This window comes from Ambystoma mexicanum, chromosome 3p, assembly GCF_040938575.1.
Source record: "Ambystoma mexicanum isolate Mex_15411 chromosome 3p, UKY_AmexF1_1, whole genome shotgun sequence".
In the NCBI taxonomy this organism is placed as follows: Eukaryota; Metazoa; Chordata; class Amphibia; order Caudata; family Ambystomatidae; genus Ambystoma; species Ambystoma mexicanum.
The window spans coordinates 700,930,725-700,950,034 of record NC_090925.1 but is presented as its reverse complement, the minus strand read 5'-3'; the positions used below and the strand labels follow the sequence as shown (position 1 = coordinate 700,950,034).

Below are 19,310 nucleotides of genomic sequence, written 5' to 3'. Positions count from 1 at the left end.
GAGTTTTCCCAAATCTAGCTATCAAAGCTAGCTTCACATTTTCATACTCCAATCTTTCAAGTTCCCCCGTCTCCATATCAGCATCAGTTGCAACCTGGGGGGGCCGAGACAAAAGCCAAGGAATCAACTGATTCCATGTGAAACCCTGAATTCCATAGTTATATTCAAAAGTAGCCAACCAATCCAAAATATCAAGTTTCACCTCATACATACTCACTGCTTTCTTAGGCATGCGAGGTCTCTTAGGACTGGAAGACCTAGAAGACTCTGGGATAGAAACATTTTCAAGAGACAATTTCTTCATTTCAAGAACATGTTGTAATTCCATTTCCCTTAGTTTGCGATCATGATGTTTGGCTTCAGCTTGGATTTATAATCTTTTAAAATTTTAACTGAAGTCTCATTTTTCAAGAGAGACACATTCTGGACTCAGTACTGGACCTGGTAGAGTCCCTGTGGCTGGTAGAGTCCCTGTGGCTAAAGGTTGAGGCACAAGGGCCTGTTGAGGTAAAGAGGGGCTCACATCCTGAGACTCCTCTGACTCTTCTGATTCTTCAATAACATTAGAGTTAAACTCTGACTCATCATCATCCTCATCATTTTCCACATTTCCTGGGTTATTAGGTGTGATAGGCCTACTACTCAAACTTTGAGTTTCTAACAATCTTGCAATTCGTTCATTTGTCTTTCCTTTAATAGGGAGAGACCTGACTTTACACATTTATTTCAGTTACTCTACTGTCAAAATGATCAGGGCTTCCTGTCTGAAGTTATCCATATCTGGCATGTTACAATTGCTTTTCTAGTGGAGCTTAGCCTTGTGAAGGTTACTATTTGAACAAAAGTAAAGCAAACTCTGAATGTAACAACTCTACAATATTTCCTCACCACCTGCCACCAGTGTTAGGCAAAGTTTGTATGCAGTACCTTCTGGAAACACTACAAACAACTATGACTACAGGTATAGGCAACCCAACCTTTGGTATAAGCTTGTACTACACACTTTTGGTAGCAGGTTGAGCAGCCAGGCTTATCTCAAGAGGGGAAATGTGAGCTGTAGTGGAGTTACACAAAGATTCACAGTTACAGGTATTCAAATAAACTCTTACACTCAAGGTTTCTTGAATAAACAATTAATAATGTATTTATCAGTCAGTTATAAAGCCTTCTTCAGAAGGGAGCAATTTAAACAGTAACACTCAAATACACTTCAATACTGTACACTCTGAATTTCTGAATCAGACAAAACCCTTTTGGGATGGCCCACAGACACAACCTACACCCACAGGTGACTTCAGTAACAAGGGTGATGGGGACAGTAATTTCTTACTGTTGGCATTCATAATATTCTTAACAATTAAGGAAAAGGCAAAAGTTATTAGAACACAAGAAATTTACAAATGTTCCTAAGTAGGGCAGATACTTTCAGATAGCACTTAGAAGAGTCATTCAATTCAGTAGGCTAAGCCAAAGTCAATAGGCCAAAGTCTTTGTATAGGATCCAGCACTTCAGATAAGTAAATGGAAAAAGAAGAACCATTATATGGTTGATGTGTGAAAGCGCATCATGCATAGAAGAATAGAATGTGCATTCTCTGCTGTACGGGTCATAAATGGTCCCAAGCATCTGTAAGCGGTAATTGTTGTGCAATATTTCACCATATCAAAGTTGTTCCATGGAGAGACAGAACCATGATTGTATATATGTCAAGCTGAAGATCAATTTCTCGCATTAAAGGCTCCTGCCTATATAATATGATCTAGATATCGGTATAGCCGGCATCTAGATCATCAGGATTTGGAGCACCAGCCAGTCCAATGCCTCCAAACTTCACAATAACCAGAAGCAACAGGTCCTCCTGTTGTATTGTTTGATGTTTAAACTTAACAAATTTGTGTACAAAAATTGCTAACTCTTCAGACCCCACAATATAAAAGATTATCTGTGTTCACTTTACGCAGGTACAATGTTTACCCTACTGTGAGTATGCATGCAACAATAACACATGTACCAGATGATGCTTAGTATATTCTACTATTTGTCTAGCTTTCCGTTAATCTTTAGCTACTCTGATATTCCATTTCATGATAGCCAATGGCTTTTGCCCATTTTGAAAGAGAAATCTTATCATCCAACACAGGCTGTGTCCCCCAAATACAAACATTTTATTCCACAAAAAATAAAAAAATAAAAAATAAAAAGAAGAACCAAATGGAGGGCCACAAGCTGATTAGGCTTGTGAGTTGCAGAAGTTACAAGCACTTCCACAGTAAGAGGTAAGTTTTCTTAGGCTAGTTTACAGTACCTTAGTAAAGAAGAAAAAGATGCAGCTGAAGACTTCTGTTCCTGTACAGCTCTGCGGTTCTCACTGTTCCTGGGCCTCAGTCGTGGGGACAAGAGGGAGGACATCGGGGGACTCCTGCATAGGGGTGTCACAGTATTAATTTTATGATGGTACAATAACCTTCTTGCCAAATGACGGTATATCATGGTTATCGCGGTATAGCAGGTGGAGTTAACTAATCTTAACAAATATTTTCTAAAAGGTCATAAATTGTCAGATTTATCATCACAAACAAAACCAGGCACCCAGGGCCAGATTTGGGCTTTTCAACATGCTTTCCACTGAAATGCCACCCCTTGCTTCCACCAAACACAAACACACGTGTGGAAAGGAGGAGGTGGGGGGGAGCCCTGCTGCCACTGGCAAAGCAAACTGAATAGCTTTTCTTAAGTGGTCATTTAGGCTTTTAGCTCCCCCACTGGCTACTGGTGAAGATGAACATGTTGCCATCTTGATAACCTGCATGCCACAGATCAATGGAGTCTGATGGTAGTATATGCTTGTGCGCATACACACACACATGCACATGCACACGCACTCTCTCTTTACGTTACAGCCTTTAGTTTACTTCCGGGCCAAAAGGTGTTCAGTAATCACGGACATGTTACCCTTTGGTATGACAGCAGGGAATACCCACAGAGATGAGTAAATTTCGCAGTGTGACTTATTATATGTAAATCCAATGATAGAACCAGGGAAATCCCCCATTGTCATATGTTTAGAAAACCTTATCCATTATAAATATATAAACCCCAAGTCCGCCAACCCAAAGTCTTGGGAGGATAGCTCAGCGGCAGCGTGCGTGCATTGTAAGCAAGACGACACGAAGCAACACAGGTTCGATCCCCGGGTCCGCGCTTAGAAACCTCTGGGTGTTTAAGCACGTTATAAATACGCAACTAAGACAAAAACAATTACGCAACTAAATAAACAAAAACAATTTCTTTAACAGCGCCTCGAAGCCCGCAGGCTGGGTGAGCGCTTTAAAAAAAAATGTAAACAACAAAAAAAAGCAAACCCTTTTCCTTCTTGGCACCGTATTTATTCTTCCTATTGCTAACATACTGATTTTATGTCAGGCACGTGTGGTTTATGGAATGGCATTAAAAACTGCTCAAACTGAAACTACTTGGCAGACGGCACATCCAACAGTGCAAGACCAAGACTGCGCAGCACTTGCTTACTGCAGCCTTTCCAAATCAGATTGAAAAGCACACTTAACGGTATGAACGGTATACCGGTATAAACAATGTGACGGTTATTATTGTTCGATTAATTGGTTCACGGTATCTTTAACGGTATACCGTAATACTGTTACATCCCTACTCCTGCACTGTACTGGCACTGTCAAAGCTGGCAACCGGCAAACTTTACTTTCAGTGGCTGTTTCGCTTTTCAGCTCCTTGCTGTACAGTAAATAGCAATAAGTTCCAGGCTGTCAAGGTGGACTTTCCTCACATCTGAGGTCCTGCACTCAACTGAGGGGGTTCAGGCTTACTCATCCGTTTCATTGAGTACGGAGGATCTTCCAAAAGCTTTAGGCCAGCTTACAAGCAACACACACAATCTGGTGTCCCTCTCCCTGGCTCTACCGTTTCCTGCAGCAACTCTGAAGAAATTCAACCAGCTCTGAGATGGGTGTCCATGTGGCTTACTTGGGAGTTGATTGGTCCCACCAACTCAAAGGGAGAAGTCGTCCTTGCAGGGCTTCTCTGTCGATGCAAACTTGGCGATTCGGACGTGCAGCAGGGCTTCACCGGCAAACCAACGGTCCAGGAGTTGCAGAAGCCGTCCTCTTCAAGCTCTTCTTCGGTTCCTTCGTCCAGTCGTCGACTCTGCCTTCCAAGCCAAGAGACTCGCCTTTTATTCAGTTCTCTCCCATTCATTCCAGCCTAGCTGCCACTCACCCAGCAGGGTGGCTGTCCTTTCCAGACAGTCAGCCAACCAATCGTCACAGAGTGCATTTGGGTCTCCTGGGAGACTAAGTACAGGGAGTTTCGGGCACCTCCCTCACTTCCTGCCTACCCCAAACACTCTGGAGCCAGAGGCGGGTTTCACTCCTGAAGCCCGCCAAAGGCGAATGAACAAAGAGACCAAACCTGGTTTGGCGCACAGAGAAACACTCTAGAAGGACCTTTCTATAAAGACCTGGAGAAAAAATAAGACGGGCACCATTTTAACAACTATGGCTAGACGTAATTTTGAAAAAAATGGCTCCTGCAGTTAACGTTACCGGGTCCGCAAAGAGTTGCGGTAAATGCAAACCTTGGTAGTTCAAAACAAAACCACTGACACCAGCCAGTCTATTGAGGAAAGGGTAACATAGAAGATGTTACATGAGCATTTAAACATAGGAGATACTAAGTAACCCCTCCAGCACTCTATTGTAAGATAGGGTGTGCTGGGTCTAGCAAGTACAATGCTAAGTAGAGTCAATTTCACTCTACTGCTCTGGGAAACAGTAGTTTATCCCAGAGAAGGTATTTTAACATTGGGAAATCTAAAAGATTTCCCTTTGCCACTGCACTGAAGGTGCTGGGTGACACAATTATAAAAGATGATGCCTATGGAGTTTGTTAGACTCCATAACCAGAAAGAAACACAGATGTAAAATTCACACAAAAATACATGAGAGAGTGGGAGAAAGGCTCACACTCTCTTCAGGTTAAAAAAAATCAAGTTATCAAAATCCAGCAAAGTTGCTGGGGGTCTCTAAGGTAGAGGGAATTAGCACATTTTTGAGAATTCTCCCTAACAGGCTACGAGGATTGTTGTGGGGCCAAAGGAGAGGTGCGCTGTCATCCGCGCAACGAAGCGACCCCAGCTGGGGAGAAAGTGACTGCCTCTCAGGCCACTAGGAGCGTTGCGGGCCAGAGGAGATGTGCGCTGTCATCCATGCAACGAAGCAACCCAATTGGGGAGAAAGTGACTGCCTCTCAGGCCACTAGGAGCGTTGCGGGCCAAAGGAGATGCGCGCTGTCATCCGTGCAACGAAGCAACCTCAGCGACCACAAGCTAGGGAGAAAGTGACTGCCTCTCAGGCCACACGGAGCGTTGCGAGCTGGAGGAGAGGTTCATTGTAATCCGTGCAAAAGGGCGACCCCAAGCTGGGGAGAAAAGTGCACTCCATTGAGGGGCAGGCGGGGCGGACAGCAGAGCTCACGGCCTCCGAGGAGGAGAAGAAGAAGTCACTGGGTGGTCTGATCCGGAACAGCGATACAGAGGAGCAGCAGTTACCGGGTCGGGAGCCGGAGAAGGAGAATGAGGACCCACCCGTGGCGATAGAAGAACAGGAGCCGGCGCCCGAGCGGAACCAGGGGGAGGCATTGAGAAGGCTCAACTAGATGAGTAGCAGGAGCCACTAAGAGGGACCAGTGGAGGCGAGGTGAGGGAGAAGTTCCACCAGACCTGCAGCTGAAGCCATCTCCGGTTCGGGTGAGGCAGGTAGAGCTGAGGAGGAGCGGAATGGGTCAGAGCCAAGGGAAGAAACCCAGCAGCACATCATTGAAGACCGGGGGCAGAGAGGACACCCAGCTGGGGGAGCGAAGAGCAGTGGGTAACGGAGAGGAGGCAGAGTATCAGGACCAGAAGCAGCACAGAGAAGAAGCAAACCCCCGAAAGCACCACGGAATACAGAGTATAAGCGGTGAGAGGGTCAGCTGTGAGGAACCAGCACCAACACAGTAAGTGGTCAAATTGAAGCCTGCCTCTCCCCCTAGTTTTAAAAGGCTCCACACAGTGAAAGCTAAGTGGACACCAAAGGGAGGCCAAAGGAGGTCCCAGAGGGGGCACACGGATCGCACCAATCCACCAAGACCCACATAAGGATACCCTCAGAGCCTCACAAGAGGGGCCTCACTGGGGAATAAGCAGACCCCCTTGGGGGAGAACATTGTAAGGATCAATCCCAAGGCACAGCAAAAATCTCACGAGCCCCTTAGACTGCCAGAAGACCGGAGGACAGAGGGGGAGCCCTACAGCTGGAAGACAGAGGAAGCCTGGGGCCTCGAAAATAAGAGACAGGGGATGGGGAGAGTGGTGAATACATCAACAACCACAAGAGGCAAGGGCAATCAATATAGAGTGGGCCCCCCTGAGGAGAAAATCCAGGGCAATATAAAACAAAGCCACACTGACATACCAAGTGAGCCAGAAAGTATAACACAGAACGCGCAGAGTAGTGCAATATCATCGGCCGGACAAGCCTGAGAAGAGGGGAGTATGTAAAAATGTAAAAAAAATGACAAAGGTACCACCAGCCAGCCCAAAGGGACACAAGAAGAACCCTGAAGGGGTGCTGCAAAAGATGTGGAGAAGAAAGGAGGGACCCCATCCCGACAATGAAGCAGGGGCATACAGGAGTGAGGAAGAGACTCCCCCAAGGGGAAGAACAAGAGGAAAGAGGAGTCACAAAGCTATTCATGGAACAGTGCTTTCAAAACTTCGGGGACCGTATGGCAAGTGTGATGCAAACTCAACTGGATGAAATGAAGGAGGAACTGACAGGGGAGCTAAAGGAAGTAAAGAGCGATTTTGTGTCACTGGAAGCGAGAGTGGACACTAATGAAACCGCATTGCAGGAATTGGTGGACGATGCTCATAAGGTAAAAGACTTGATGGAACACCTGGCCAGGGCCACACATAACCTGGAGATCTAGACTGAAGACCTTGAGAATGGGTTGAGAAGGGCGAACATAAGGATCAAGGCAATTCCTGAGTCATTGGGGATCCTGAGCTGCGACAGAGGGTGAAACAAATATTTGCAATTATCAGTGAAATTTCAGACCCTGAGGACATACTGGTGGACAGGGTTCACAGAGTGGGACCCAAGAGGAACGAACCAGGATCAAGGCTGAGGGACGTACTAGTGGCAATGCACAAATATTCACAAAAGGAGACGGTTCTGTTGGCTACAAGAATGTCAGATAACCGTAACTTTAATGGGGCCACGATAGAGCTATATCAGGAACTATCACAAATCACCCTCACCAAGAGAAGACAAATTCGCCCGGTTGTGCAAGAGCTAACTAAACGAGGCATCAGGTATAAATGGACCTTACCATTTGGCCTCCTGTTTGAAGTCGACAAAAGGAAGAGAAGGATCACCACCATAGAAGAGGGAGCTGAGATACTGGGAATAGATGCCGACCAGACACAGCAAAAGACACAAGACACAGGGAGGGAGCTCCCGAAAATGAAGGCGTGGGAGTGGTCAATACAGGGGTCAAAGAAAAAGGCAATGAAAAAGAGGGGCCCGACAGGGGCCTCCCCCACGAAAGACTCACCATTGGAATTGGAGCCCCTGACCAGAAGCCCCAACTGACAAACAACTATGATTCGAAGACACAGTAAGAGAGCCCTGGGAGGGGACAAGAAAAACGTATATGAGCGGTGGGGGGAGGGGCGGGGGGATGATTGGATCACCACATGGGTCAAGGATGATCCGCTAGGGTGGGAGACTGGGTGGAGAATGGTTCTCAACACCCGAGGAGGAGGTTCAGGGGGCTACAGGCCGGTTGAACCAACCCGGTGAGGGGGGGGCAGAGGAAGGGGGGCCTGTGGGGATCCAGGTCAGGGAGGAAGTAATGGGCCGCAAGCGAAGGAGGTCAAACAAAACACAGGTAACCGATAGCAAAGGATAGGAAGCTAAAAATGATATCCCTAAATGTCAAAGGGCTCAATTCCCCAATAAAAAGGAAAAAGCTGGAGATGTTAAGCAAGGGAGAAGCCAGATATAATAGCTCTACAGGAGACACATATACAAGAGAAGGACACACATAAAATAAGAATAAAAGGGTACAGCCGTATTCAACAAACAAATAACCCTGAAAGAAGGGGGGTGCTCTCAGAGCCCTAAAAAACAATCTAGACCTGAAAGTTATGGGTACACGAAAAGACGCAATAGGCATGTTCATAGTAATCATTCTTCAAGGAGGGGGGGAACACTTACATCAATCTACGTGCCCAATACCGGAGAGGATCACTTTATACAAACAGCGCTGCATAAAGTAGAGGTGTTCGCCAAGGGGAACATAATTCTCACAGGGGATTTCAACTTAGCGTGGGACCCAGCGAGGGGCAGAAGGGCTAGAGTAGTGAGCTCCTTCAATAGACAATCGAAGGAGCTGCAGGAAAAGATGGAATCCTTGTCATTAGGGGACTCGTGGAGGGAAACGAAAGGGGACTCTAGGGGATACACTTTCTATTCCTACGTGCATAGAATGGCATCAAGAATAGATTGTGTATGGGTATCACTCCCCCTGTTGGGTAGAGTGACGGAAGTGGAGATGGGAGCTATCACCTTCTTGCACCATGCCCCAATTACACTCACATTCACGCAACATAAACAGGTAGCGGGGCTGTGGAGATAGAGGTACCCAGCACACATATTCAAGGACGAAATCCTGAGGAGTGAGCTGCGGGAAGCGATAGAACAATACTTTCAGGAGAATGAATCACAGGAGGTAGACCCGTCCATAATCTGGGATGCCTTTAAAGCCACCATTAGAGGGAAAATAACAGTGATAAAGGCGAGAAGGGACAGAGAGGTCAGGAAGGCTGAAGAAGACCTCGGGAACAGGCTGAAAATAATCATGCGGGAAACGGCGATCAAACCATCAGGGGAGACTAGAAAAGAATATAGGGCGGTCAATGGCCAGCTGGAAATGCTACAATCCACTAGAGCTGAGAGGGCCCTCATACACCTCAAACAGAAGTATTACATTAAGGCTAATAGAGTTGATAGACTCCTGGCTAGATTGCTTAGGCGGGAGGAAAAAGAACAAACTATCTTAAAAATAAAGATGGCAGAGGGGGAAGAAAGATCGGACCTCCAATCAATTAAGAGGGAATTTGAGAAATACTATGGGGGAGTGTACCAGAATGATGACCCAGACGAGAAACCCCCAGCAGAGTATCTAGTCAAATGCAATTTGCGAGAAATAACGGCCCTAGAGATGGAGGAATTAGAGAAGGAGCTATCCCGAGAAGAGGTGCACAGGGCAATTGTTGCACTCCCATCTAACAAAGCTCCAGGGACCGAAGGTTTTACGTCTGACTTCTATAAATCATTAAGGGGCATCTTGGCCCTGCGACTGGTAGCTCTGTTTAATACTTTTGGGATTAGGGGAGGGATAACACAGTCAATAGAGGAGGCAAAATGAGTGCTATTGCCCAAGAAAGGGAAGGACCTCACGGCATGCGGCTCGTACAGGCTAAATGCTCTAACTAATCTAGACGCTAAAATGTACACCAAGATTTTAGCGAATAGACTAGAACCTCTCCTCCCAGGGCTAGTGGACGCCGACCAATCGGGATTCATTCGGGGAAGGCAAACACATGATAACACCAGGAAAATTGCCCATATCATAGAAAAAAATAATAAAGCACATACCACGGCCCTAGTGGTCACGCTGGATGCGGAAAAGGCATTCGACCGGCTGGAGTGGGGGTTCCTTTTCTGTACGATGCGTAAAATGGGTTTTTGCGAGGGGTTGATGTCCAAAATAGAAGCAAACAACAAAAACCAGTTGCTAGGCCTACTAATTAATGGGGAACTCTCGGACCCGGTAGCAGTGTTGAGGGGCACGAAACAAGGATGCCCACTGTCGCTGTTATTATATGCCCTTCATTTAGAACCGTTCCTGAACACGATTAGAACTACACAAGATATCGAAGGGGTCCCATTTGGCGGAAAGATCCACAAAGTGGCAGCATTCGCAGACGACATTCTGCTCACCCTAACAGACCCACAAGAGTCACTGGAAGCAGTAGACAAGGCCATGGCAGAGTTTGAGCAGGTATCGGGGTTGAAGACAAATAAGAACAAATCGGAGGTGCTGAGTCTACAAACACCACCGGAAAAGGAAAGGGTGTGGAAAGCTGGCTCAGTGTATTCGTGGTCTCCCCATAAAATACGCTACCTAGGTATAAACATAACGAAATCCATCGATCAGTTATCTGAGGCTAACTACCCCCCCGACTGGAGAAAATCCAGAAGATGCTTCATAGATGGGGCCCCTTAACTATATCCTGGATGGGTAGGATTAATGCCTTAAAGATGGGAATCTTACCGAAACTATTGTATGCGTTTATGGCTATCCCTGTTAAGGTCCCAACCTCCTTCTTTAGAAAATTATGCAGATATACACAGGCTTACATTTGGGAACAGAATAAAACAAGAATATCACGCAAGCTAATGCAGCAACTTAGGAGCAAAGGAGGAATGGGGGAACCAGACCCGCTAGCATACTATGGAGCGGCACAGATCAGGGTGTTCAGAGACTGGGCAAAAGATGATAGGGGGGAAAATGGAGGGATGGGCATTGAGTTGGAAAAGGTATTGTGGCTTCCACAGGAGTATAGGCCCCATAATATGTATTGCAGTGACATTGAGGCCTTGGTAGAGCACACATGGTATGAAGCAGTAAAGGGATCTAGAATCACCACTTTTCCATCGCCTTTTACCCCGATCTTCAAGAATCCGCAATTCATGCCAGGGAGGGTCATGCCAGGATTCAGCAAATAGCAAGAAGGGGGATGTCAGTGTTAAGGGACCTCTATGACGGGGAGGAGGTGAAATCCTTCCTCCAATGCAAGATCGACTTTGGAATAGGGGAGGAGGGAAGGCACTGGGCCCAGCATCCTAACACAAATAAAGCAGCTACCAGACAGTTGACCCCATTTGAGAGGTACATTTCAACCAATACATGGGATAGACACCTAGTTGGAGTAGGGGGGGATCTACAGACACCTCAAGGAAGGGGAGGGTCCAGGGGAAAGGAAGTTCATGGGCAACTGGGAAAGGGAGGTCGATCTGGAAATAAGCAGGGACCAATGGCAAGAGCTGTGGGTACATACTCCCAAATTGACATACTCACTGCAAATTCAAGAAATGTAGGCAAAAGTGATGTACCAGTGGCACCTCACACCATGTAAACTGGCAAAAATATATCGAGAGGCGTCCAAGGCTCATTGGAGGGGATGCAGAGGGGAAGAGTTCTGGGGCAAGTTTATTTTCTCTAGTATACTTTGTTTAAGAAACGCTAATAAAAATCTAATTGAAAAAATAAATGTTTCAATATAATTGTTGTTAGTTATTTTTTATTCGTTATAAGGACATGTAACCATCCAGAATAGGGCTGCAAGACTTATCCTTGGCCTTAAGCCCAGGGACTGCATCTCTCCAGCACTAAAAACTCTCCACTCACTCCTGGCTGCTGCAAGGATCAACTTCAAATCCCTCTCCATCATCCACACGGCTGCCTGAGGCCGGGGTCCATACTCTAACTTCAGATCTTTATGTTCCTCCGGCACCAACTCTCGGTGTGTTAAGCGCGTCGCTAAACAGTGAGCTGGTGGCCAATCTCTTTCCTCAGATGGCTCCCTCGTATGGAATAGCCTCCTTCTTCCTCTTCGTCTTGAGCCGGATCTCCTCAAATTCTGGAAGCTCCTCAAGACTCTCCTCTTCACCTCCTCCTTTCCTTTCTCCCTCCTCTGTTAAATCCCACAGTTGCTGAGATATGTGACCAGGGCCCTTATGTGTCCTACCGCACCCAATCGCCTACAGCCTCCACCCACCACTTTTGGTACACACTGGCCTATGTCACCACAGGCCTCAATTTATTTATTTGCGGCTGACCACTCCACCTAGGTACTTACAGCTGCTCACTCCGTAGCTCTTGATACACTGAGCACTTACCCCCCCACTCCCTGATCCCCCTCTCTCCCTGCACTTGCATGTGCCGAATGCTCACACGGCCTACTATGTCTGCCTCTATCTTTCACTGTAGTATTTGTTCTTCATCCCCATGTCCCCTCCCTGTTGCTCTGTGAGTGCTTTGAAACACAATTTACTTGATGTATAAGCGCCTTACAAATGCACAATAAATACATAAATAAATTGTTTCATTGGAGAGTGGGCAGGATTACCATGATTGGTGTCTTTTGTGGTGAATCCAGAGACGTCATCACTCCCTCTCTGGGGAAGTTCTCTTCCCATGTGGCCAGGGAAGGGCAGCCGCTACTTGATCCCAACCCTGGGGGTGGCTGCCTGAGGGAGCATCATATGGGGGTAGACAACCTTCATGGGATGGAAGGAGACTCACTGGCAAGAACCTGGTATCCCTCTTTCCACTCAGGCTAGGGAACTCACTCTTGAAATCTCCCAACCTGTATTGCATATTGTGACATAGAACCTGTTTCCCTACTCAGTATTGACTATGAGGCTTTCTTCTATTCTCCTTATGGAAAGACTGAGATGAGAAAGTTTGCGGGAGTAATGCAAAGCACTGAACTAGAGACGCGCTCTAGTAATTGGAAGTATCCGATAGGTGCCATGACATTCAAAAGCCCAGCACCACAAAGAAGATGGAGATCGAGGAGAAGCAGATCCACTTTACCCAGCGTGGGTCGGGAAAGAAGCAGATGACAGTAGGAGAAGAGAGCAGGCCAGAGGCTGTCGGTGCTGTCGCAAGAGGCTAGAAAAAAGGTACGCTATCCGAGAGCCTGCAGCAGGAGAGGCTGCGAGAAGGAGGTCAGTGTGAGCTGACAGAATGCCGTCAGCAAGATGAAGCTCCTTGGCGAAGGAAGCGAGGACTGCAGAGAACGCCAAAGCCGCCATAAGAGACAGGTGAGCCCAATCAAGGGAAGTCGGACACCGGGGCGCTTGGTAGCATAGACTGTGCAGCACACAGAAGAGGTGTGAAAGTGAGCACAAGCAAGGGAACGGGAACGCTGAAAGTATTAGAAAGGGAAACCAGTGAAGAGGGTTTGAAGACCCCAAAGATAATTGAGCGAAACAGACATATATTGAAGAAGACCTGGCAGGCAAGTATACCAGGCAACCTGTGGCGAGTCTGGGACCCACACCCAAAAGTGTATTTTGTAAAAGCCCTGGCAGGAGAGCACACGAGGCAACAAGGTTGTGTGTCTGGGACCTGCACTGAAATACAAAGTGAACATTGTAAAGGCACAAGGGAAGACTCATACCCTTTTAGTGCAACCTACTGGTAAAGCCTTGGCAAGAGAGTATACCAGGCACGGGAGAAGTGTGAGAATACGAGGGAAGACTCATACCTGTATGGTGCAAATATTCAAACAAACCCTGGCAGGAGAATATACCAGGAATAGGAGAAAGGTGAAAGTACAAAGTGAAGGTTGTGAAAGCCTGGCAGGAGAGTACACCATAATTGTGAACATACTGTAAGATTTGAAAAGAGGGAGAGTGACCTCTTAAGATTGTGGAAACTCTAGGGGAAGGGAAGCATAGCCCCCGAGCAAGAAACGTGAGTAGATTGTGTAATCAAGAAGCGACAGAGAGTCCCTTGAGTTTGTGGAATACAACACCCTTGATTGGAGAACTATATCATTCAAAGGCTGAGAAACTCAGGGGCAGAATCCCCCTCCTGAGACTTGTGCAACTTTGATTATTTTGTTTCTTTTTACACACTTTTGGAACTTTGTATTGGAACTGTGGCAGGAACCACCTTCAACCAGTTGAGAGACTATACCCCTTTTTCACATTATCGTATGCTTAGAATGTAAGGGTCAAGTTAGGAGTTCGGACACAGGATGGAGAACTCTTTTGCTTTTGGACAATCTGACATTGACATCCTTAAATTTCGTTGAGGCAGGGAAACCCCTCATACTGATAGGGCGAGGTAGGTCTTTCCCCAACATTCTTTTCTGTTAATAAAGGTTTATAGCAATTAACACAATGACCTTGTGCCCGAGTCTCACTCAGGATTCCTTACACTTTCATGAATCTCTTAGCATACCACTTTTTGTCAGGCTCTGCTCCCACGTCATGACAGGTAGGGGTTGTCCCACTCGGTTTATATACCGTCTCCATGACGTTCCTGTGTGCACAAAACAAAGAATCCTGCGTTCGACAATCAGGTCTCAGCCAGGCGCCTGGAAGTTGGCATGGCAACGCTGGTGACCTGTTTGCCGTCACGTGACAGGCTCGATTAGAACGTAGTCACTTGATCATTTGATTTAAACACCTCCCATTTTCTGTTCCGGTGCTTCTGAATTTCGATTAGATAGCTGTACCTCGCTTTTGATTCCTCGGACATCCTTGTTTCCTTGTTTTCCCATCGTACCCGTTCCCAGTCCCCTTCTGTGACTTTGCCTCCATTTCCTATCCAGTGTTTTGATCCTTCTATGATCTGGCCTGCCTCACGGAGTGTTATCGGACACGTCTTGTTCTACTGCTGCCTACAACCCGTCGACTACGGAACTCATTTTGGATTGTTATTGGACACGTCTGGCTCTTTCGCTGCCCGCAACCTGCCGACTTCAGAAACCATTACGGATTGCTTTTGGACCTTGTTTATGGTATTTGCTTCACCACGCACCTCCTCGACCCGGATTGGAATTGGACCCCGACGTTCATAGGTGGTACGGGAGCAACTTGGATACCTGCTCCTGCTGCAAAGTTTCTTCCGTGACTAAACAGGTTACGGCACACGGACTAGAGACTTCCTTATGATGTGCCACTACCCAGAGGCATCCTCGTGCCATCGGGAATAGGTGATTTAGGCATCCTCGTGCCGTCGGGGTAGCTGGGGTTAATTTAACCTTGCTTTTCCTTTCTTCAACAAGTTCCCACACTTTTCTTCTAACCAAACTTGACAGGAGTCAATAACAGAGAAGTCTGCCAACCTGGATATTTCAGTCTATCAGTGGTGTGCCAGTCTTGTATCAGGTCAGTGGGTAATTTCCTATTCTGATTATTGTACTGTGTGGCTATACTATCTTTTGTTAGCCTTGTTGTACTCTGTGGCTGTAACTGTCTGTTGATAGCCTCTTGTATTGCATTTGAACAGCGGATCTTAGGTATCCCGTGTTCCAGGCCTGCGCTTCCTGTGTCTCATCTCGCATCCTGTCTTTCATTCAATGAATCGCTCTGCTTGTCTGTTTACCTGACCAAGCTAGAGGGGTACATTGCAGGGAAGACTTTCTCGGTTACACGACGGGGCAAGTCCCTGCTGAAATCTAACACTTTTCCTATCGCCTAAGACAAAAGGCCACCCTTTTCCACATGAGATGAGAAATGGTCTTCATTTGAGTAGCATTAGGTTTGATATTATGGTGTGACAACTTCTGCAGGCGGTAATATGTTCTTCAGGTGGTAATATGTCATATTGACGTAAGAATTGCCCAGCGTCTCCAGGTTAATCAAAGGTATGCCGTTCTTATTCAAAGTAACAAAATATAGCTGTAAATGTAATGTCAAATCATTAACCTTTCAACACCACAAAGTTCTTGTTAGTTCCCTGCACCTTTGAAAGCCCTCTGGAGAGAGGTCACTGAAGAGCCAGATTGATGTCCCATCCGTTTTGATCTAACCTTTAAGATGAAAGGCCATCAATGAGAGTTGAAGGGGAGGAGATAGGAAGAACTAAGAGATGACCTAATAGAAGATAGAGGGGGAAGCAGAAAGAAGAGACAAATAGCTGCATTAAAGACAGAAAAAAGAGTAAGGTGGGAGGAGGGAGGACCAAAGAGTATTAGAACAGCAGTCAAGTTGGGAAAACATAGAGGAATTGATAAGGAGTTTACCAGTGTGGAAGGAAAGGAAATAGTGAATTTTGCATATATTATAGAGAAAAAAGCAGCAAGTGCGGGTAGTAAAAGATATATGTGAAGAAAAAGAAAGTGATGGGTCAAAAGTGACCCCAAGATTGTGGGCAGAAGCAGAGAAAGGTAGAAGAGAGGGCGGACAACTAATACCAGAAGGAGGTTGAGGAGGAGGGGGAGAAACAGGTGGAAAGTAGAGTATCTCAGTTTTCGAGGGATTAAGAAGAAGAAAGCGGGAATGCATCCAGGATAGGACAGCAGAAAGACAGGATGACACAGAGACATGAAAAGAGTCTGAAATTGTTGAGAAGGAGACAAAGATTTGTGAATCGTCAGCATAGAAATGTGGGAAAAGATTACATAATTCAATTATAGAAAATAGAGGAATGGTATAGATAGAGAAGAGCAAAGGACCCAGCACAGACATTGAGGATTGCCGTATTGGAGATGTTGGGCAGAGGCGGCATGCCAGACTAGGATACAGAGAAGGAATGGTTGGAAAGATAAGACTGAAACCACTGAGTGATAGAAGCAGACAGACCTAGTGAGGAAAGCCACCCAAAGGGAATCACTGGGAAAGACCAACCGTGTGCTGGGGCACCGTCTGGAGACACCTTGGAGCTCATGGAGCTTTTTCATTCCTGCCAGCCACCTAAACTGCATGCTCCCTTCTGGGCCTTTCGGGGGCTGTGGAGCCTGCATCGGACAATGTCTATGACCAGCTCTGATTGAATTATGTTGAGCTCCAGGGCAAGTCCTAACCTTATTTTGTTCCACTGACCAAACACAGCCATGATTATTAGCAACATGGACTGACTAGTAACCACTGTCTTGTGAAAAAAGCTCTGAAGGACACCTAAAGTTTTCATTTTTTTCTAGCCTCAAAGACGCTTCCTTTGGGACCCTTTAAAGCCTATTATTATGCCGTCTCTATGGACTTGCATTATAAAAACATTAAGGGCCCGATTCATGGAAATATTTGCGCAGGAAATAGGGAACTTGCGTATCCCACTTGTCGATTCATGGAATCGAATGCGTAGGACTCTTCCAGGACTTACGTGGAGTTCACGCAGGCTTGGCACGTCTCTGCGAGCTGTCGAGCGCCTTGCGCGAGACACCACGCAGAGCGTAGACGTGTCCTGCGCAGAGGGCTGCGAAGGGGTTGGACCGCAGAAAATTGGGAAGAACATGCGAAAAAGAAGACGTTCCATGGGACGGTATTCATGCAACCACCCACGCAGCCTCTCAGCACAGAAATGGGCACGCAAATTCCGTTGATCTCTACACCACCTGAAGGCAGGCGTAAAGATACTTGCGCATAAGTATCGCAGCACAGAGGTGGGTTTGCATGTTGGATTTAGGGGTGCATGTACGCAACCATGGTTCCGATCTAAATTAGGGGTGCACGTATGCAGTGTAGTGGGGTGCAGGAACGGTTTACGGAGTTTGTACGCAGATTTTCCAAGTTTTTTGAAAATCAAGTTTTATTAAGTTTCGTGCATGTATTACAACAGTACAGAGCATGTTTAAACATAGATTAACAAAAAAACAATCGTAACACACCACCCCCCACCCCCATCCCTCCTCCCACCCCCCTCCAGTTCAAGTTCTCACTAGTCGCTTGTTTCTTGTTTGACGGGTTCTTAGAGAGCATAACAGTGTCTTCACGAAGTGCACTTGGCACGCCAAAGTCATGGGTCAAACTGGGAGAGATTCGCAATCGGGTCAGTGGGCAATGGCTTAGCGCCCCTGGGGGAATCCCCCGGCTTAGGTGCAAAACATTAAACTGGTCGGCCATATTTGTCAAAAAAGGGTAGCCAGATTTCCTCTATATTGTACTTGGGGCCTCATTACGACCTAGGCGGTAAGTTACCGCCTGGGTCGTACCTTTACCGCCATGGCATTAGCTACGTTTACGCCATGGTGGTTGGCGGATTTACCGCCCCATTCCAAGGTGAGTGGGGCGGTAAATCCCCATTTCCCATTTACCCTTCCCCATTCCCATTTTTGCCCCATAGGGCATAATGGGAGTGGGGAAGGAGATAATTACGCCACCGTAAATTACGGTGCCGTAATTATCTCCAAGGTCCCTTAGCGCCATGGATTTTAACACCTGCAAAAAGCAGGCGTTAAACTCACCATGGCGCTAAGGGACCTTGTAATCAGGCGTTAAGGGTCGGTGCCGTTTACGGCGCCGTAAACCCCTTAACGCCTGGGTTGGAATGAGGCCCTTGGACTCATCAAGTAGATGTGTGAGGAATTCCATGTCATAGATGGGCCGCACCTTGGTCACCCACGCTTTTTCCCCCGGCATTCCGGGGTTCTTCCATTTTTGCGCCAAGCAGCATCTGGCCGCCACCAGCATGAGCTGCAGCATATGATCTTGCGTGCCTTCCTGACCATCCCCCAGGAGCCAGGGGCAGGAAGACCGCTCAACCCCATCCACCCCCTTGATCCAGGTCAGTTCCCTTTCCCAGTAGTTTTGGACCACTGGGCATCCCCACCACATGTGGATATAATCCCCCCTCTCAGTCCTGCACTTCCAGCAGTGTGGGTCGTATCCTGGCTTCATCCTAGCAATCCTCTGCGGGGGGTAGTGCCATTGATGTAATACCTTAAGGGCTTGATGGCGATATTGGAGGGAAGCCGTGGAGCGATTGGCCCGCCTGCACATTTCCGCCCACCTATCATCATCAATTACTTCCCCTAGGTCCCTACCCCATTGTGTGCGTGCCGGTGGAGGATCTCTGGAGACAGAGAACAGGAAAAGCTTATAAAGGCGAGATATTATCCCCTTAGAGCCCCTCGCGGATAGGAGGAGCTTTTCGAAATCTGTGAGATCTCTCCTGAGGGTGTCACCCCAAGATGGCTCGGTAAGGACTCCCTTAAGCTGGAGGTAGCGAAAGGGGGACAGGGTACCTATTCCCAGGGCCTCCTCTAGGTCTTTCAAGGGTAAAAAAGAACCCCCCACCCAAAGGTGGCCAGTCCTGCTGAGGCCTGCCTCAAACCATTTCTGGTATGCCGCTGGCTCTGCTATCTTGGCCAGGAAAGGGGGGGCCCAGATACAACTCAGCGGAGAGGGACAGGTTGTAAGCCAACGGTAGTAAGCTCCTTCCCTCCACAGGGACCAGAGCACTTTTAAGATTGGGTGGTTCAGGACACTTCTGGGGATCTTCTTTCTTGAGACCCAGAGCCATTCCTCTATTGTGACAGGCACAAGGGGCCCATTATCCATGTCCACCCATTTTTTTTTCGTACTTGGGGTGAAGTGATCGACCAAGACCCTCAACTGGGATGCTCTGTGATATGTCTCCAAGTCGGGGTATCCCACCCCCCCATCTTCCTTCGGCCTGGTCAACACCTCGTAGGAGATCCTATGCT

At 47.1% G+C, this 19,310-nt stretch overlaps 1 long non-coding RNA gene across 1 annotated transcript in view; it reads right to left on the bottom strand.

The window, feature by feature from the left end:
- Positions 1–2,306: 2,306 nt before the first annotated feature.
- LOC138580737 (uncharacterized) overlaps positions 2,307–19,310 on the bottom strand; it is an 84,116-nt gene continuing 67,112 nt past the window's right edge. The window contains exon 3 of the long non-coding RNA XR_011304341.1: positions 2,307–2,420. This is a non-coding gene — a long non-coding RNA (uncharacterized lncRNA). The remainder of the gene's footprint in view (positions 2,421–19,310) is intronic.